The 22,503-nt window shown below is 26.7% G+C and overlaps 1 long non-coding RNA gene across 2 annotated transcripts in view; it reads left to right on the top strand.

The window, feature by feature from the left end:
* Positions 1–22,503, top strand: part of LOC129960937 (uncharacterized) — a 40,779-nt gene that overhangs the window by 7,094 nt on the left and 11,182 nt on the right. For both annotated transcript variants that reach the window (XR_008783727.1, XR_008783726.1), the window contains exons 2-8: positions 4,803–5,058; positions 9,568–9,706; positions 10,976–11,060; positions 12,112–12,196; positions 14,757–14,894; positions 16,806–16,991; positions 20,589–20,735. This is a non-coding gene — a long non-coding RNA (uncharacterized LOC129960937). The remainder of the gene's footprint in view (positions 1–4,802; positions 5,059–9,567; positions 9,707–10,975; positions 11,061–12,111; positions 12,197–14,756; positions 14,895–16,805; positions 16,992–20,588; positions 20,736–22,503) is intronic.

Below are 22,503 nucleotides of genomic sequence, written 5' to 3'. Positions count from 1 at the left end.
CAAGATGACACAGTTTTGGGAACTACAGCAAATGTTAATTCGAAAAATAGACTTATAGTTGTTCATGCTGGGTCATCAACGGGTTTCCTTACGGGTGCTTTACTAGTATATAAAGCATCAACAAAAAGCGGTGACTATCACGGGCAAATGAACTATGAAAACTTTAAAAAATGGGTGTTGGAAAAACTTCTTCCAAATTTGCAACCAAACAGTGTCGTATGCATGGATAATGCACCGTATCATACGACTGTCGAAAACCCCACTCCAACGAAGTATTCTACAAAAAAAGTTATGATAGACTGGTTGAAAAACAACGGAATACCCTGCGATCAAAAAATGCGAAAAGCGGAACTGTTCTCTCTTATAGACAGTAATCGTCCAAAGAAAATTGTCTATAAAATTGATAATTTAATAGAGAAAGAAGGACATGAAGTTATCCGACTACCCCCTTATCATTGCGATTTGAACGCAATCGAATTTGTGTGGTCCTCTGTAAAAAGAATGATAAATTAACGAAATGTTACTGGCGATTTAAGTTTGGACAATCTGAAATCTCTTCTTCAAACAGCTATCACTGAAGTTACTTCGGCAGAATGGGCAGCGCATTGCAAACACGTAGAAAAGCTTGAAAATAATTATTGGGAGAAAGATGGACTGTTAGAAGATTTAGTGGACGCACTGTCATTTCAAATTGATACCAATAATGATTCTGATTCAGAAGAAATCGAAACTTGTGAGAGTGATTTAGAGGATTTTGAAATGCTTGAATGAACATTATTTTCGAAATTTAAACGGTATTTTATTTTATTTTACTTTTAAAACTGTTTTGCCTTAGAAATTGTTGGAAAATACATGCTGAAAGTTTAATAATCAACGAAGTTCTGTCATTGTATTAATAATCTGAAGTCCTTGATAATTATTAATAGTTATGAAAATATTAAACAATTATTAAAAAGTTAAATAGTTACTTTTTTATTGTAATAATTTTCGTCTTTATTGCATATTCATTAATATTTCATTTTTATGTCTAAAAGTTTAAATATTATTATATAATTAATATATTAAACAATTTTTTTTCACTCTTTATAAATCAATTGAAAAAATCGCCAATACATCATCAAGGCGATCAGTAAGCCAACATGGATGCCTTTCTTTTTAAATCAATCGAATGCATATTTGTTTGTTTTTTATTTAATGAATTAAATTTTCTCACAACATACATAAATTTCGCACATATGCATTCTTATTTCGAAACAACTTTAAAAAAATGTTATTATATATATATATATATATATATATATATATATATATATATATATATATATATATATATATATTTGTCTGTATGATGCAGTTTGGATGAAAGAGTGATCCATATTTATTGCCCATTGTGTGACTACTAATAATAAAAGCAGACTTTTTAATTAAAGTTGCCAAATTTAGCCCAAATAACCTTTGGAGGAGTAGAATGTAAACCTCTAAACGATTTTTTCGGAAACTTGCTTAAAATTTTGATTATTATAAAGTAAGCGAAATTTCGTGTATGCGTATGTGGGAATAATTCAGAAAATGTTATTTCACGAAAATAATTTTGGCACTAGTTTAAAATTCCAAAAAGTATCTTTTTAATGATATACATTTTTGTTTGTATGCAATTTTAATGTAATTAATTGTAAATTTTTAAGGTATTTTGAATATGGTTTGCAGTAGTAATTATCATATTTGAAATTTTAAACGAACCTATTTTCACGGCTTCTTCAAACCCTTCCTAAAATAATTTGCTTTTCTTATATTGCAAAATATCATAAGATTCTAAACAACTGTTAATCAATAATTTACTTTAATCTTAAGTTGTGAAAAGAGTGATATTACAGCTTACGTATGTTCCCAAGCATCTAAAGATCGTTGGCGAAATGTCGCCGTACAGAACTCGGAAGGATGCAGGGAGATCGCCCCGATATTGTGCATGTCCCCAACAGGAACGTTAGACGATGATCGCCGCCGACGTGTATTATCACCGGCGGCTTTATACCCAGCATTTCGCGTTGTGTTTTATCAATGAGCGAACCAATACCAATCATTTCCCCATGTATTTTATCAATGGGTGACCAAACACCAATCACTAAGTGTTTTATTACTGAACATTTGCCGGCGTCATACTGAAATATTGGTTACTCAGTTTTCTCACAAACTCTGAAACTAGTGTCATGATATTTCTAACTGTCGCACTTTTACAAAATGTTGTCAAGCGACTGAAAATGCGAAATACTTTGCATGATTTATTTTTCTGTTTTATTTATAAATAATTTTGTTGGTTACTTATTTGATAAATTTAAGTCTGTAAAATACTTGTTTTTGATAGAAATGACGTTTTCTATGATTTTTATTTTAACTTTTCTTCTACCTTTTTTACTATTATTATAGCATATATATTACCATATTCTTACCCCATACAATTTTTAAATGACGAAATGATTTTTTTTTTATTGCGCTTTAAGAAAAATAATCTGAAATAATTTTAAATCTGATTATCTGCACATCTATCTATATATTAGATTTATTTCCTTCATTTATATTTCCTATTTATTATATTCCATTGTTTAATGCATAGTAAAAATGTTAGCACATTATTTGTGTCAATTTTATAATTAATAAATGGAATTTTACTGATATATATATATACTTATAAATTTCTAATATTGCATATATCATCTGTTAATTTTAAAAGTTATTTCATGAAAATTCAAAACAGAAAAAAAATAAAATTCTTATAAAAGATATTTGCTTTACTATATAATTTTGTACTGCTTAATGTGAGCAATAAACAAACAATTACTTAAAAACAATGAATGAAATGAATAAAAATAAACTATATTTCCTATTTTAACATGTTTTGCAACCCCCTCCCTTTTTTAATGCATTGGTTAAAAATTGTGTAAAATGCTCAATTATATAATTTCCATTATGTATTTATTCAATATACAACATTTTACAAGCACATATTATTAATTTTCTTCAAATTTCTAATATTTTCTTGATTTATGATTAACTCTGAATATTTCAAAAATATGTTTCAAAAAAATGCAACACTTCTTTAACTTATACGAAATTTCTTATTAGAATTATGGCGAAAGAAACCTTATCAGTTTCTTAAGTTGTTTCATAAAAATATCAGCGCTGCATTTGTAAACGAATTTTTCATTGAAAATATAATTCTGAGAAATGACTCAATTTGAGAAGATTTATAGCCTCCAAAATATATAATTTATGAAATGTATAGGCATTTATTCAATAATAATTTATGAAATAGTTTTTATTTAATAATAATTTATTTAAGATATCATTTAAATGTCACACAGTATTTAATAACAGACAGTTGATAATAAACTCTCTAAGTTCATAAAAAGAAATAAAGGCTAAAGAATTTCCTAAAATTTCAAAATTTTTTCATATACTGTAATTCCAATTTCTTACCTTCGTTATAAAAAAATTAAGTATTCTTATCTAGTATAATTTTTTTTTAGCTTTTTAAATATAATTTAATAAACTCAATAATATTAATTTAGTTTATTTATTATTATACATGAAGTGTTTCAAAAATATTCTATTCTTATTTTTCTATCTTTACAATGATGGCGATGCGATACTTACAAAATGTTGACTTTAATGTATGTTTCAGAAATGATAGAAAGAAATTTAAAAAATCAGCTTTTGCTAAGACCGTAAAAAACGAGCAAAATTAACTGCATGATGTTTTAGATCAACAATTGATTAGGATTGTTTCCGATCCTCTCTTGTATTTCCTTCATAATTTCATAAGCAAAAAGAATTTCAGCTGTGACTTATTTATAAGTTGCTTAATGAAGCTTCTAGAATTGCATAGGAATGAAGTAATTATATAGTTTTTTTTTTAAGATTTTAGCATTAAATTTGCCAGAAAACAACATAATTCTCCTTTTTTTTTTTTTTTTTTTTTTTTTTTGCTCAGCCAACAGCCAATTATTGATGCATCTCATCTTAGTGTTATATCTTATTAGTAGTTTTATTAAAAAGTAAAAAAAAAAAGTAGAAAGGAGACAAGTTGGTAATTTAAGATTAATGATTTCAAAATAAATTAATACTAAAATAAGTATTCTGTTATAGTGAATAAAATGACATGTGATTTAACAAATCTTGGGCATAGTAAGTATTTTTCTGAAAAATTGAGCATTATAAATTTTTTAAATTGTCTGCTTTGAATGACGTCTAACTAATATTATCAGAATAAAGGGAAAAAAAATGATTTTAAAAATGTATTTCATGCAATTCCAATCTAGTAGCTTATATGCAATGGTGTGTTTATAGTGCTACAGGTTCTTGTGCCACAAAATCCAAAATAACTAACTAGTGCTACAGGTACGAGTGCCTGAACTATGGTTTTAAGAGACACATGACCTGACTTATTAAAATGATATAGCCCCATAGAAACTGGAAATAAATATTGAATTAAACTTTACTCTTCTTACAGTATATTTTAAAATCAGCCTAAAGTATACAAAAAGTGGTTAAGCATCTCAGAAAATTGAAGTGCTGTTTTAATAAGAGATCATGATAAATTTTGTTTTCTAAAGGCCTATTTTATTTGCCTACTATATTTGCGAATGTTTTAATAAATTTTATTTGAATTAATTGATAAACAATTATACTTTGTTGTAAAATGTCATATTTATTTTTTCAAATTGGGAAATGTGATAAAATAGTAATGAATAAAATATTTGTCAACATAGTTTTAATTAACTGCATATATAATGATTTATGTTTAGGTATATAACACTGGTGTAAGATGGACGCAGCATAAGAATAACAGGCATACTTTTTTACCTGATAGGTTAAATATTGCTCACCCGCTCCTTCTTAGCCTTGAAGAATTACAAGAAATATCTTCTAGTTCCACAATAACTGCAAACTTCTGTTCCACAAGGATAATCCAGAAAGCTTTTCTTTTGAAAGAATTTGAAGATAACAGTGATCAAAAACTTTAAATATAAAGGGAAAAATTGAATCTAAAGGAATTTTCTGGTAATTAATTTTTTTTCCTTTTAAATATCTAAATTTTTTATAAGCTCCTTTAAAAAATGTGCTTGTTTCTATATTCTGCTCTTTCATTTTCTAGTTAATATAGCGGATATTTAGTATTGATTTGCTGTATTTTTATTTCTCAGTTGATAGTTTCTTTTACATCCAAATATCAAACAAATTAATCATTTAACACAATTAGCTTGTTTCGCCGATATAAGTTATATAGATTGAACACTTAACACCACACCGCACCTCCATTTCTAGAGCTCATGTGGCCTCTTCCCGGTTTGGTATAGATAGATGTAGGTGAACTTCATTAAAAAAAAAAAATTACGCAGCAATCAATTTGAATGAAACAAACAAATGATAAAAACTGGAACGAAAAATATCTGGAGTACAATAAAACTGCATGAATGAACATGATAATGTACAGTATGAGTGAAAATATAAAGGAGTTATACAAATTAGTTACTTGAGGGGGTTAAAGGATAAATTATGAATAAAATGCGAGGTGTATTAAATGATGCCCTAAAAAATTGATAGGGTTAATCCATGTCTTTTTAAGCAAGCATTAAAACTATAAACAAGCATTAAAACTATAAACAAGCATATAAGTTTGTTTAGAAAGAAATTTAACATCAAATTACTGCCAGAAAAATACTGCAGGAAATAAAAAGAATGTGGCTTTTTCTAAATATGGTATTTAAAAATAACTATATTTCAGTACACGAAAAAATGTCTTTTGTCTTTTAAGTTTTTTATTGCTCCTGTGCAAAATAATAATGACCAAGAATAAGAAATCTAAAATCCCACATGCACTTCTCAGTTCATGCCATTATTTTTCTTTAATTCTTGCTGTCTAGAAAGAAAAAAAAAAAGCAACTGTTGGGAAATTTGACAAAATTTATTTTGGTCAGGAAGATAACCGCTAATTTAATAAATTGTGTCACTTCTCTTTTAACATTCAAATAACTTTCGTAAGTTATTTTTGAATTATTCAAATCAAATTCTATTTTAAAAATTAATATTTCGAAAGTTTTAATCCAAATTATTTAAAATATAGTTTCATTTGAAATTATAATATACAAACACTGGCTTCGAGCTGAAATGTTTCAAAATTACTAATTCTTTCAGAAATATATTGACGCTTTTACGAACAAATGTATATAACAGTATGAAAATAAAATTACAATGCAGGATCGAAATTGAAACAAAATAACAAATATTAAATCCAAGATCTACTGAATGCAGTAGACAAAATATTAAAAAAAATCAGCTTTTACAATGAGCCTTGTCTTTGAGAATTGTTGTCTGCAGTATACCTTGTTTGTAAGAACAAAAAGGAGGTTCAAGTTATGTTGAAAGATTTGTCAAGCTTGAAATCAATGCACAGTTTGTTTGTGAATTAAAAAAGATCTAAAAATGAAGCATCAATGATTGACAAAAGGAAGGAATACATTTTGGCATGGAATAGGGCTAGAAAGTTGTTGAGATCCTGGCAATTTAATGTGACAGTATCTGCTTTCATATAAGCAATGGCGTTCGTCCAGGACAAACAATTATAGAAGACGATTTAATAACCATGAGGTCATCAGCATATTGGTGCATGGCTACCATTTATTTTCCAAGGCAAAAACGATCTGATGACACAAATTAGTATTCAACTAGGTCCTTCTATTTCAAAATGCACTCTGTACTCGGAGCTGAACCGCATGGAGTTATTTAGCCTTCTGGCATCTACACCTCAGCAACCCTAAAATAGAACATATTCCAATGAGTTAAAGAAATCTAAATTAGATTATGAATGACTAACTGTACATTGTATGATCTGACAGATTACTCTGCTGCATGTATTTTTGAATCACTGAAGATCATTGCAACTTTCTTATGAAAACTTTATGATTTAATACAATATTTCAGCGAGGGATTTTAGATAATAGCAAGTTAACTTTAAAATCAATGCTTAAGAGAATGGGAAATAATTTCATACTATATAGTCTCATTGTATCTTATCAGGATTTTCTGCATTATGATAAAATCAAAGGTTAGATCAAGGAATCTAAAACAATTGCAGATTCTATATGACTCAATGTTGTCAGCACACCTTGTCAGATTCAACTGTGATTAAAGCCCATGATCATACACCCAATATCATTTCTATAAAGTTTGATTTCATGATTTTCTGGAATATGAATGTACTAGATCCCTTATTTGAGTGTTCATAATTAGTATTTGTATAAGAATTCCACTATACACATTTCTTTTTCTTCATAAAATATTTGGCATTAGAAATTATTTATTTATTTATAAATAACTTAAAACTTTTTTTCTCTTATTAGCTGTATTTATATAAATTTCAAATTTTTAACATTTTTGTAAAATAGTGAATTATTAGTGTTTTCTGTAATAATTTTGTATCAATTTGGATCTTACAAGGTTGTCTGTTTGTCTGCTATTTAGTCAATAGTAGTTTTTTTAAATCTTTAAAAAATATCTAATGAATGCTATTTCGTTTTTTTATTCTAAGAATGATTTGCAATAAAAATTTATTTCTTGTGACTGCAAATTTTTCTGTTTAGGATTCCTTTTTATCAGAATAAAAAATGTGAAAGACTGCCAATTATGATCGAAAAATTGCGATTTGTATGATTTTGTCTTGATAATGATTGTGATATATGTTATGCGCTATTATATTAAGTTGGAAGGGTTTTGTTTCAGCAAGGACCTTTTTAAAATTGCTGGTAACAAATTGAACCATTGAATTTCTCTTTTACTTAAGATGATAGTGCTGCAAAAAATTAGAAATTAATTTGAATCATGAAAATTAATGTATGTTTTGAGGAAAAAAAAAGCATTTTAAATCATATTTTTATTGTTCCTAAAAATAATAACCATTTCACATAAAGGGCTAACTCTAGGTTTTTATAGGGTGATATCTTTTCACGTTTCGGAATAAAAATATTTTCCGTTAGTACACAGCAAACATTTTTTTTTTTTTGTTAAATAATACAGTCTGTTCTTGCAAACGCATTCAAATTTATTGAATAAAAAAATTATTCATGTAGTATGTATTATTAGGGTTTGACGGTTTTTCAAACCCGGTTTAAAAAAAAAAAGGTTTTTTAAAGAGTAAATTTGTCACATTTGAAAACTGGTTTTCCTAATTTAAAAACCGGTTTTCTGGAAAGCCTGGATATTCCTCTTCTTCAATAATAATAATAATAAACAAATATTTTGAATTGTATCGGTTGTTGCCGATTTGCCTAGCAGCTGAAGGCTTAGGGCGACGAGATGCTAATTTATTAATAAGAAAAGGTATATTTCAATTTTTATTAAATGAACTAAAAAATTTAAACACTGAAATAAGTTTGAAATTATTATATGCTTTAGAAGAATAAATTCAAGAAAGAAGACAAGTAGAATTAGCTATTCCTTTTCTGTATTTGCAAAATCCACAAAACATTTCTAGTTCAGCGAAGAAGTCTAGAGTAGCTAGTGCATAGTTTCAAAAACCGAAATTATCAAGTTATCTGGAAAGATATGGGCTAGAATATTTCCGAATTCTTATGTGGAAACCGATTCTGACGAAGAGCAAATCGAAGAAACTACTCATCAGAGTAATGCTTTTTTTTAAAAAAGAAATGGAAAAATCAAAGCTTACAAATGCATAGACACTGAAAGCTGAATTTTCATTATTGAGGTAATGAATAAAAAAAAAAAAAAAGATTTGTTCTTTGATGTTATGAAAACTATAAAATCAAGCTCAGTAGCTAGTGAACGAGTATTTTCAATTTCAGGCAATCTTATGTCCAAAATAAGAACGGGACTAAGCCACTGTTCAGTGGATGTTTTATGTTTTTTAAAATTCTATATTATTAGGAGAAATTAAAATTAGTGAAAATAATATAAATATTTTTTGAAATTTTTGTTTGAGTTTTCGTTATTTTGTGTAAGTAATAATAATAAGTTTTGTATAAGTAAGTAATGTTTCCATAATAATAATAAGCATATGTAATCCTTAATTTTTTTTTTTATATTTTGACTTTGACTTTGATATTGATTACTTTTCTTTATTTTATATAAATTAAAATAAAATATTTTTCCCTATTCTATTTTTTTTTAACAAAAATTCGAAAACCGTCTAAAACCGGTTTTTTTTAAAATATTGAATTCGAAAACCGGTTTTCCAAAAAGTCGGGTTTTGTATAAACCTTAATTATTATTTTTAATGTTTTAAGGCAAATATTATCTTTTCTTTTTTACTATATTTAATATCTTACCTTTACTCCTGTTTATTTTTTGACAACTAGTATGCAGACGATTATTTTATGCATCTCTGTGATTTGTATGTATCGTTTGCTGAAAAAAAAAAAAATTGTTTTTAAATCGTAGTTCCACTAACTAACAATTTTATTTGTTTTCAATCATATATGAAACCCAGTATTCTTTCTTTTGAATGCTTAGATAATTTATTTTGATGACATTAATCTGGACTGTTTCTTATTACAGGAATAATATTTCATTTTGGAGGATAGAGAAAGAGTGAACTTCAAGAAAACAGTAATTAGAATATACAGGAGGCGAAAAAGCACTTGTGGGAAAGGCTTAATAAAACAGGGGACAATCATAGACACAGTGGATGCATTTGGTACAATAGCTTACAATTTTTATTATTAATTTTAGATATGAAATAATTTAAATATGATTTGCCACAAAAATCTATATATTCCTTCCTCTTCATTCCCTGAAAATAGGAAATTACTCATTACTACTTATATCTCCTGGAGCAGACAAGATATTCCAAATAAGTTTTACACCAAAATTATCAAGAGTTATGATTTTCATCGACATTTCTCTCTTTTGTTTTTCATTTTTAACTGTCGAATTGTTTATTTATTTATTTATTTTTTGCATTTTTTTTTTTAATTTTAAGAATGATGTGCAATAAAAATTTATCTAGTATCCCTGCAAATTTCATAGGCATAAGAACAGAGTGAATCTATAGCTTCTGAACTCTGTATCAGAATACGAAATTTGCAAGATTGCCACTTAGGGATAGATGAATAGCAATATTTACGACTTTATCACGATAAAAATTATGATAACATAATCTTATACTCTATTTCATTCTTCCTCCTTGAGCAGTGAATTTGATCGAATTCATTACCTTTATAAAATTGCATGTTCAAGAATTGAACCGCCAAGTTTCTCATTAACTTAACTTTTGTGTGTTAAAAAAAAATAAGAAATTAATTTGAACCATGAAAATTACTGTATGTTTTGTAGGTTAAAAAGAAAAAAAAAGCCTTGCAAGTCAGTTTTTTTGGCTTTACAAAGGTATTACTCTTTTCGAAATAAGTATAAAATTTAAAGACTAAGGTTTGTAATTTCTCTTCAAGAAGCTTATATGATGATATCTAATCAAATTTTAGGAAAATCGTAGACACAGAGGATGCCTTTGGTACAAAAGTTTGTATTTTTTAATATTAAATTTAGATACGACATAATTTAAATATGATTTATCAGAAAAGAAGTGTATTCCTTTCTGTTTTTTGATGAAAAATTTCATTTGTAGAACATGAACTATTCTTTTGAATGTTTTGATGCAAGAAATATTTTTTCATTACTACAGTATTTATTATTTTACCTTTACTCCCTTTTTGCCCTTTACTATCTGTATGCAGAGGATTATTTAATGCATTATTGTACTGTTGAATAACCTATTATATATACTTTTGCTAATAATTAAGTGAGATAATAAGTATCCCTCTGTAGCAGAAAAGAATTTTTAAATCCTTGTTCAGGTAATTCAACAATTTTGTATGATTTTAAGCATATATGGAATAGATCCTGATTTCTTTTAAATGCATGAAGAATTTATTTTGATGACATTAATCTAAACTGTTACTTTTTACAGGAAAAATATTTCTTCATGGAAGACAGAGGAGGACTGGGCTCCAAGAAACAGCAATTAGAATGTGCTGCCTATGAAAAAGCAACAAGTAGGAAATATTTAATATAACAGGGCAAAAGCGGAGGCATTGTGATGCCTTCGATAATAATGTATGCATATTTTGTTATTAATTTTAGATACGGCATAATTTAAATATGATTATATCACAAAATTAGTGTATTTCTTCCATTCTCTTGCCTCAAAAATGTTAACTGGCCTGTACTACTAATTTCTCCTTGAGCAGTGAACTTGATCGAATTCAGTTTTGCATCAAAATTGTCAACAATCATGAGTTAGGATTTTCATTACCATTTCTCTCTTTTGTCTTGCATTTTTTTAAATTATTATTATTATGAGAACTATACCCAATAAAACTTTTTCCAATATGCCTACAAATTCTTACGTTTAGGCATATGTACAGAATATATCTATAGTTATGATCTCTGTCTCTGAATATGGAATTTGCAAGATTGCCACTTATGATAGATGGATCGCTATTTGCACGATTTTATCTTGATAAACATTGTGATAAGATATCGTATACTCAGTTACATTCTGATGGAAGGTTTGTTTTATAGGATGTTCTCTTTATAAAATTGCATGTGAAAATATTGAAGCATCAAGTTCCTCATTTACTAACCATTTGAGTGCTGTAAAAATATTAATTTATAATATGAAAATTATTGCATGTGTTGTGGAGGTCAAAAACTAAAATATAAAATTTAAAGGCTATGGTTTATAGTTTTATATAATGATATCTAATCAAATTTTAGGACAATCATTGACACTGTGGATGCCTTTTTGTCAAAAAAAACTTTTTAATTAATTTGGTTCTATTTTATTCTTTACTTCCCCATATCCTTTTTTTTTTTTTTTTTTTTTTTTTTTTTGTCCAAAAGGTACATTTTGACAAATGGCTATGGCAGTGTTTTTGAAAAATTACATTTTTACATATTATTAAAATATATATATATTCATAAAATTCAACATTAAGTAATTATTACTCTTAGATAAGTAAGATTTTGAAGCTTACTAATAAAATTATTACTTTTTTTCTTATGCAATGATTTTTATTAAAATTGAGACTTTGATGTCTTTAGTTTGCTCAGAAGAAAGAACATGAAACTCAAATGTGAATACATTGAATAAATTATGTTTATAATTTCAAACTGTGAAATATAAAAGGTATGGATACCATTTTTTAATCTATTAAACTTATGAATCAGTTATTTCATTTTAATTTGTAGAAATCATTAAAGGACAAACAAACAAAATGATACCTTCATAATTTTTATTTACACATTACAAAAAAACATGATAAAATACATATGATAATTATTTGAAAAAACGTGATAAAATGGATGTTTTATGTACTCACCTATTAAAAAAAAAATCACAAAACTTTTTATCAACTTTTGTTTTTCTAGACACAATGAATATAAACATAGCATGACAAGAATGTCAAAGTAAATGATGAAATCAATTTTATTCAACAGAAACATCCTAGATACAAAACAACAGTTTTTTTAATCACCAATAAAAACATAATGTTGAGCAATATACTTTTAAAGCAGAACATTTCTGATATGTATTTTAAAATGCTAAAGTTACATTGATAAAAATTACATTGAATGAATAAAATAAAATAAAACAAAAACATACAATAGAGTAAATTTAATAAACAAGAATTAGGTCATGATATATAAGTTAAAAGGATATAAAGAGGAGTTGGAAAAAACGCTTTTATGCTTTTACAGAGTTTTATGATTCAAAATCGATATGTTAAAGAAATAGAAAGAAGAAAAGAAAAAAAAAAAAAAAAAAAAAAGAGTGAAACATTCAAGTAGCAATGAAGCTAGAAATAAAAAAATATATAATAAATGCTGATATGGAAATTGATTTTCACTGAAAATACCTGTATTTTTTAAAACAGAAATCACTAAGGTGCACAATGGTATTGGATGATATTAATGATAACAGTCAATTTCAGTTTAAATACAAGAAACTAATGGCATTTCATTTTTAACAATAGAAACAGTTGCTTAACATAAATTCACTGAATCCATCACAAAGCAGCAAATGTATTTGGAAAACTAGTAATAATGCTTTCTGGAGCAATCCATGTTGCTCTTTTGTTATTAGATATGATTATCTAGAATTAAATAATATGAATTACTAAAAGATAAAGAAAACTTTAAGATTCATAGTAAAAAAGTAAAATCTCATAATGCATTTTATTATAATACCAAAAAACTAAAAGTCAAATACAAAAATTATTTGATGTTAATTAATGATCTTTGAAAGTTACACAACATGCAAGTAATAAAAAAATACTGAATAGACATTATATAAACATTTATGAGGGAGAGCCCCTGAAAAATATTTGTACATTTTAATTCTTGAAATTGCTTTTCCTACTATAACACTTACATTAGATATATTGCAGTTAATAATTCTTTCAGTAATATTAAACTGAATACAGGCCTTTAAAAATTTAGGACAATTTAATTTATATCCTATTTTTTGTAGTTCTTGTTCAATTTGGAAGCCTTTATCTGTCATTACAACATCATTCAGTTCTAATACATCCATCAGATTGCTTTTAACAAAAAGTTCCTTGCCAGATATGCTACCACAGTATAATGGTGAAATGAAGCTGATGGCTCCTGAAAGCATTATGACTATCATATCTTTTAAAGTATTTGTTTTCTTATAAAAACTTAGTCATTTACTGTTCTACTGGATTACTAGGTTTCTATATAGAAAATTCGGTGCAATCAATAATGACTCTGGAGTCTTTGTTTTGTCATGGTTTAAATAATTAATCTTAACATATCTTATATTCTGTTACATTAAGAAGAAAGGTTTGTCTTGTAGGATGTTCCCTTTATACAATTGCATGTTAAAGAATTGAATCATCAAGTTTCTCATTTCCTTAGTATTGGTGTGCTGCAAAAAGTAAGAAATTGTGGTGAATAGCATATAAGCCAATTAGCAACTACGCTGCACGAGCAATTGCTTTTGCATAATGGTTATGTTACTGTACTGCGAACCGCAAGGTCCCAGGTTCTATCCTCGCGCATATCAATTCCCTACACAATCATATTTTATCACGAAAATTGCTGAATGTTTTGTGGTAAAAAAAAGCAATGTAAATAAGATATTTAGCTTCATAAAAGTGATGCTCTTTTAACACTAAGTGTAAGCTTTAAAAACTAAGGTTTATAATTTATGTTCAAGAGGCTTATATGTATCTTTTCACGTTTTATGCTAATATATCTTCTCTTAGTTTATAGTAAATATCTTTTGATAAATAAAGTAATCTGTTCTTGTAAATACATTAAATAATTATTGGGAAATTTTGCATCCAGATCAAATTTTGATGAAAAATTTCATTTGTATAGAATGTATTATTCTTCTGAATATTTCTTGCATCAAAATGCAAGAAATATTTTTTCTTTACTACAGTATTTATTATCTTACATTTTCTAACTTTTTGTCCTTTACTATCTGTATACAGAGCTTTATTGTACTGTTGAATAACCCATTATATATAATTTTGCTAATAATTTCATGAGATAATAAGTATTTCTCTGTTAGAGAAAAGAATTTTGAAATCCTTGTTCAGGCAACTCAACAATTTTGTATGATTTGAAGCATATATGGAATAATACATCCTTATTTCTTTTAAATGCATGAAGAATTTATTTTGATGACATTAATCTAAACTGTTTCTTTTTACAAGAAAAATATTTCATCATGGAAGACAGAGGAGGACTGGACCCCAAGAAACAGTAATTAGAATGTGCTGCCCATGAAAAAGCAAGAAGTGGGAAATACTTAATATAACAGGCCAAAAGCCGAGACATAGTAGATGCCTTTGGTACGAAGGTTTGCATATTTTATTATTAATTAATAAATGTGACATAATTTAAATGATTTATCACAAAATCAGTGTATTCCTTCCTCTTTCTTCCCTCTGGTAATTGGTCTATACTAATTATTTCCCCTGGAGCAGATAAGAGTTTTACACCAAACTTATCAACAGTCAGAATTTTCATCAGGATTTCTCCCTTTTGTCTAGGTTTTTTTTTTTTTTTTAATAATAAGAACAATAAAAATTTGTCCAATATACCTACAAATTCTTAAGTTTAGGCATATGTACAGAAAGTATCTATAGGTTATGATCTCTGCATCAGAATATGAAATTTGCAAGATTGCCACTTACAATAGATGGATCGCAATTTGTGCGATTTTATCTTGATAAACAATGTGATAACATATCTTATACTCTGTTACATTCTGATGGAAGGTTTGTTTTATAGAATGTTATAAAATTGCATGTTAAAGAATTGAACCATCAAGTTCCTCATTTACTTACCATTTCAGGGCTGTAAAAAAATTAATTTAAATTATGAAAATTATTGCATTTTTTGTGGGGTCAAAAAAGCATTGAAAGTCAGATTTTTTGGCTTCTAAAAAGTAATCTCTTTGAGCTGAAGTATAAAATTTAAAGGACAGGTTTTCTAATTTCTGTTCAAGAAGCTTGTATGATGATATTTGATCACATTTTAGGGCAATCATAGACAAAGTGAATGCCTATGGTACAAAACATTGCATTTTTTTTATTACAAATGTAGATAAGGCAATTTAAATATGGTTTATCACAAACCTCTTTCTTCCCTCAAAAATGATAATTGCTTTACTAATTATTTCTCCAGGAGCAGAGAAGATGATGTAATTGAGTTTTACACCAAAATTATCAACATTTATGATTTTCATCAACATTTCTCTCTTTTGTTTTGCATTTTTTTATTATAAAAATGTTATGTAATAAAAAATTATCCAATATGCTAACAAATTTCTTAAGTTTAGGCATATCTGCAGATTGAATCTATAGGTTAACATCTCAATAACAGAAAATTAAGCTTACAAGATTTGCAACACCATAAATGGATCGCAATTTGTATGATTTTACCATGAGACAAATTGTGATAATTTATCCTTACACTCTGTCACATGAAGATGGAAGGTTTTTGTTATAGGATGTTCCCTTTATACAGTTGCACGTTAACGAATTGAAATATCAAATTTTTCATTTATTTAACATTTGAGTGTTGCAAAAAATAATAAATTAACTTGAAGCATGAAAATTACTGCCTGTTTTGTGGGTGAAATAAAGCATTTTAAGGCAGACATTTTTCTTCATAAAAGTAAGAATCTTTTCGCACTAAGTGTAAACTTTAAAGATTTGAATTTATAATTTATATTCAAGAGACTTATATGGTGATATGTTATTACATTTTATGCTAAAATAATTTCTCTTACTTCAAAGTTAAAGTTTTTTGATAAATAATGTAATAGGCTCTTGTAATGAATTAAAAAATTATTCGGTGAACAAAACGAAATTTTGATGAAAACTTTCATTTGTGTAGTTTGTATTATTATTTTTAATGTTTTGATGCAAGAAATATCTTTTCTTTATTACAATATTTAATATCTTGCCTTTACTCCATTTTTGTCCTTTACTTTCTGTATGCAGAGCATTATTCAATGCATTATTGCAATGGTGAATTACCTACTATATATACTTTTACTAAGAATTAAGTATGACAAAGAGTATCTCTCTGTAGAAGGAAAGAATTTTTAAATCTTGTTTCGGCAAGTCAACAATTTTATATGTCAATATATGTCAACAATATTTTATATGTATTTTATATGTCAACAATTTTATAAGTCAATATTTTTTTAAGCATATATGAAACTCATTCTTCCTTCTTTTGAATGCATAAAGATTTTATGTAGATGACTTCAATCTGAACTGTTTCTTATTACAAGAATACTTCATTGTGCAAGATAGAGGAAAACTGGACTCCAAGAAACAGTAAGTCGAGTGTACAGCTGACGAAAAATCAACAAGTGGGAAATACTTAATATAACAGGCACAATTGTAGACACAGTTGATGCCTTTGTTAAAAAGGTTTGTATTTTTTTATTATTAATTCTAAATATTAGATAACTTAAATATAATTTATCCAAAAAATCTTCATATTCCTTCCTCTTTAATCCCTCAAAAAAAGAAATTTTTCTTTATTATTTATCTCACCTGGGAAAGAGATGATGATCAAATTGTTTTAAATCAAAAATTGTAAAAATCTAGGATTTTCATCAAGATTTCTCTCTCTCTCTCTCTCTCTCTCTTTTTTTTTTTTTTTTTTTTTTTGCTTATTTTATAGTAATCCTTTTTTACATTTTTTTTAAAAGCAAGAACTATTTGTAATAAAAATTTACCACAATTTTGCCCTATAAAATTTGTAAATGACATTTTTTTACTGCTTTTTAAGAAAAACAAATGTTAAAATTATCTGAATTAATTTTAAATTTGATCACCTGCACATCTATCTACAATATAAGATTTATTTCCTTCATTTATATTTCCTATTTATTTTCAGTGTTTAATGCACGGGAAAAAATATTTATTCATAGTTTCAATTCATATATATATATATATATATATATATATATATATATGCATCTACTTTTAAATTTCTAATATTGCCTGTATCATCTGTTAATTTTAAAAGTTATTTTATAAAAATTCAAAATAGAGATATAAATAATTCTTATTAAACAAATATTTTCTTTACTATATACTTTTTTATTGCTTAATGTGAGTAACAAACAATTATTAAAAAATAATGAATAAAACACAAATTCCTATTTTAACATATTTTGTCTCCCCACCCCCTTTTTTTAATGCATTGGTTAAAAATTGTGTAAAACACTAAATTATATAATTCCTATTATATGTTTCTTCAATAAATAATATTTTACAAGCACAAGTTAATAAGTTACTTTAAATTTCTAATATTTTCTTGGTCTATGTTTAGTAAGTTTTTGTTTTGTGGTAAAAGAACCAAACTTCATCTGTAATAAACTCTGAATATTTCACAAATTCCATACACAAAAATGCAACACATCTTTCATTTATGTGAAATTTCTTTTATTTACTATTAACTTGCAAAGTTACTTCATACTGCAGAAATTTTATACCTCATTATCAATGTTAGTGTTAGCTAATATTCAATAGACAATTTACAAGCACTAATTAATAATTTGCTTCAAATTTCTAATATTTTCTTGTTAGTTAGGTTTGGTTTTGGGGCACAAGAACCAAACTTGATCTATGATTAACTCTGGATATTTCACAATAATTCCATACACAAAAATGTTACACTATTTTCAATTATACAAAATTTCCTTAGACAATTTTTTTTAATCTATCATTTTGCCCTCTTTATTTTTTGGATATAGAAAAAACAACTATCAAAACAATTTATTTATAAAGACCTTCATTAAATAATATTTTACTAATACAAAGTAAAATAATAATTTACTTCAAATTTTTGACTGAATTTTCTGTAATGACTTGTATACCCAAGCAGCATCCTGAAACTATGACTTATGACTTTCAAGAATAAATAATATTGTCACAAAGTCATTTATAAACAAAATTTATTTTAACTTTATTTGCAATATTTTTAATACCTGAAGAGTTTGAGATTTCTAAAAATCTACTCATATTTATATAAATAGCAGATATAACTGAATCTTCTGCTACATATAAATAATTATACATAAACATTTCTTTAGGCTCATTTTCCCTTTTTGATCAGATTTGTTGAACCTAGAAAACAATTATAATAATGATTAAACTTTCACTTCTTGTAAAAGTACAAATAAAATGTTTGTTGAATTAAGAACTTCATATGCATGATAATGTTTTCGTTCAGATATTGGATTGTGTAAGCAAATTTTATAATAATGTTAAGATAATATAGAAAAATAAAAATAACTCAGGTTAATGGAAGTAAAAATTTATGTTAATTTTCTATCTTATGAAATGTGAAATAATTAGAAACTATTCATATAAGACTATTAAAAAATGCCTACATAATCTCAAGTTTTAAATTTTTTTTCTTTTGAAGTTTATAATAAATATATTCTGCTAAGCTTTTTTTTTTTTTTTTTTTTTTTTAGCCTCCTGTCAAAATAAAAATAATTACACAAAGGTTATTGCAATACCAAAATACAAGACTGTTATTTAACACTTTTTAAAACTTCTTACATTTGAAATTTTTAACAAAAAGAAAGAAATTGTAAATGATAATTAACTAAGCTAACTAGAATTAAAATCACTTGTCATTCTGAAAAAATAATAAGGGCACCATTAAAAAAATTTCTTCAAAATATATAAAGAAAAATTAAAGTTGTACAAAGCAAAATTTATGTCTTTCTTATAAAGGGGAAAAAGTTTTCATATAATAAATCAGAAATTAAAATTAACCTACTTATTGCAATGCGATAGGCTTGAATGACTTTTGGAAATACATTTGATTACATTTTTCATGCAAAGACATTTCAGATTTTGGAACTTTGTTTAACACATACATTTGATAAATTTTTGGCTGCTTCCACTGAGTTGAGGAATTGCAACTGACCGGAGAGAAATTTCGTGATCTGGAATATTTTCAATTCTAAGCAAATTTTTAAAGCATAAAGTGAATTGAGATCTGGCATATAATTGTTTTAAATTTCCTTCTGAAGTTCCAAATCAGTAGAAACCATACTCTATCTCATACATCTCTAGGACCGATGACCATAACTAACTTACGAAGAATGGTTGAAATATTCGAAACAACAAGAATTCTTGGTGTGCAACCAAGCCGAGGACGTAAAGGTATCGAGCAGGAACAAGTTGAGGAAGTTGCAACAGCCGTTATGGATCAGGGGATAGCTAATAAGCCCCATTCTTGCTGCTTGGGTGGAAGATTTTTGTTTTAGCATGTTGCCTTTTTAAAATTGTATGATAACGAATTGCAGCATTAAGCTTCTCTTTTAGCTAAAATGTAGTGCAGGAAAAAAAAATTGAATCATCAAAATAATTGTATGTTATGCTGGAAAAAAAAAAGGATTTTAAGTCATATTTTTACTGTTCAGAAAAATAATTTCCATTTCACTCAAAGGGTAAACTTTTCAAAACTAGGATTTATATTTGTGTTGAAAATTTTTATAAGTGGATATCTTCACATTTCACGCTAAAATATTTTTCTATTTGTACAAAGCTAAAAATTTTTTTGATAAATAATATAGTCTTTTCTTGTAAAAGCATTCAAAATGTTGGGGGAAGAAAAAGAAATTTGTACAAAAACTTTTATTTTTCTAGTATGCATTATTCTTTTTAATATTTTTATGTAAGAAATATCTTTTCTTTTTTACAGCATTTATTATCATACCTTTTCTCCAATTTTGTACTTTGTTAGCTAGTATGTAGAGTAGTATTCAATGTATTTATATGTTTTCCGGTATGTTGAAAATTCTTTTATAGTATACTTTTGATAAAAATTAAGTGAGATTATGGGCATTTCTGCTTAGCAGAAAAGAATTTTTCAATTGCAGTTCCTGTAACTGATCAATTTTGTATGTTTTGGATCATATATGAAACTTAGTCTTCTTTTTTTGAAGTGCATAAATAATTTATTTTCATGACATCAATCTGAACTGTTTCTGATTACAGGAATGATATTTCATTTTGGCGAAAAGTTAATTCCAAGAAACCGCTATCAGAATGTGCCTCAAGAGAAGAATCAACAAGTGATTAATACTTAATGCACAATGGAATATAACAATGGACTTATACACAGTGGGTGCCTTTGATATAAAGGTTTACATTTTTTATTATTAGTTTTATATATTAGATAATCTAAGTTGGCAGTATCACAATATGCTTAGATTCTTTTCATTATATTCCCTAAAAAATAATCAGTCTCTTCTGCTAATCTTACCTGGAGCAGTTATGATAATTTACTTAAGTTTTACTCTAAAAATTGCAAACAGCTAGGATTTTAATCAACATTTCTTTCTTTTTTTAATCGATTTCTAATCTGATGCATCGAACATGGCGGAATCATTGGCCTGCTCTAATTTTTTTTTTTCTAAGATGAAGACACAAACTTGTCGTTAGAAAAAATATCCTTATTAAAGAGAACAAAACCTGTAACCTATAACATTGAATCTTTTCATGATATTATTTGAAGTCAGATTTAGTAACCTAGTTTAGAAGCATCATTCAGGATTAAGAAGTTTGCCTCTATTGCTTATTGTTAACATCCAATTAACAATTGGATGTTAACAAGTTGTAATAAGTTTTTAATGAGTCAAATACATCCCTGTCAAACGGATGCATTCGATGACTTTTGTGAGGATTAAAGGTCATGAAAATGACACCAAAAGCACACCATCTCAATTATAGGACTTGACTGAATATGATCGATAAATAAATGAAAAAAGTAATCTCGTGAAATAATCTGAAAATTAAAAAGTTTTCTCAAAGGTAAAGAATTATAGACAAAAAAATAATCTAAAAATTAAACCATTTAGAAGTATTAGAGTATATAATATTGTATATCCAATTACAGAATGAAGTATGCTGATAACTCAGAAATATTTTCATTCATCTTTCTTCTAAGAATAAACTTCTAACCCACTCAGAAATGAAAAGAGAAATTTATTTCGGGCTCTTAAAAATATTTACCTTTCCGTCATTACAATGTTTTTCTTAGATTGGAACGAAAATACATTACCATTTCCCTTAGACCATAAAAACAAGGGTCAAATAGAGATGACATACTCAAGTTACCATCTTTCTCATTATCTAAGAAAATGATTTTTGATGAAGTATCCCTAGATTCCTCCAAATAAGAAATATTTTACCCTTTTGCCTTTGTCAAAGGAACACATCAAGCTTGTCAGAAATAAAATAAGGTGCACTTCAGTTAAATCTCTGTGACTCATTTTTAGTTTGGAATAAAAAAATCAGAATTTGCACAGAATTGGATTATTTGTCTGTCTGTACTATCCATATACCAATATCATTTCTTAATTGCATGAAAAAATGCTATGAGGCCAAATGTTATGTTTGCAATACTTAATAGCAAAAATTAAATAATGGAGCGATTTAAAAAAGCCACTTTTATTATAAAAAAGAAGTTGAAATCTTATTATTATAAAATTCATTAGCTAGATATGAGTGATGCTTTCAGAAAAACATCTAGAACTTTATCTCCAGAGACATCCAGCCAGATTAATCCATTCCTAAATTATGTGTAAATATTTGTTTGATCTCTGTGTTTCCGGCTTGTTCACATAAAAATATAATTGTTGAGAAACTTGTAAAAGAAAACTCATGAAATTTCAAATCTTGTCCTGATTAATTGTAAGAAAAGATATTTCATTATAAATTTTTGAAATTAATTCATTATAAATTTTTAAGTTTTATTGAAGATGTTTGCTAAAGCAATACAACATCAAATATTTTGGAAAGTGTTTTCATTAAATGAAATTTGCCCATCAGATAACTTTGCCCTTCAGTCTGCTGTATACATTTACTTACAAAACAAATAAATTTTTAATGCAAATTTGCTTACACGTTT

This window comes from Argiope bruennichi, chromosome X2 (assembly GCF_947563725.1).
Source record: "Argiope bruennichi chromosome X2, qqArgBrue1.1, whole genome shotgun sequence".
NCBI lineage: Eukaryota > Metazoa > Arthropoda > Arachnida > Araneae > Araneidae > Argiope > Argiope bruennichi.
This window is presented reverse-complemented; position numbering and strand designations above follow the sequence as displayed.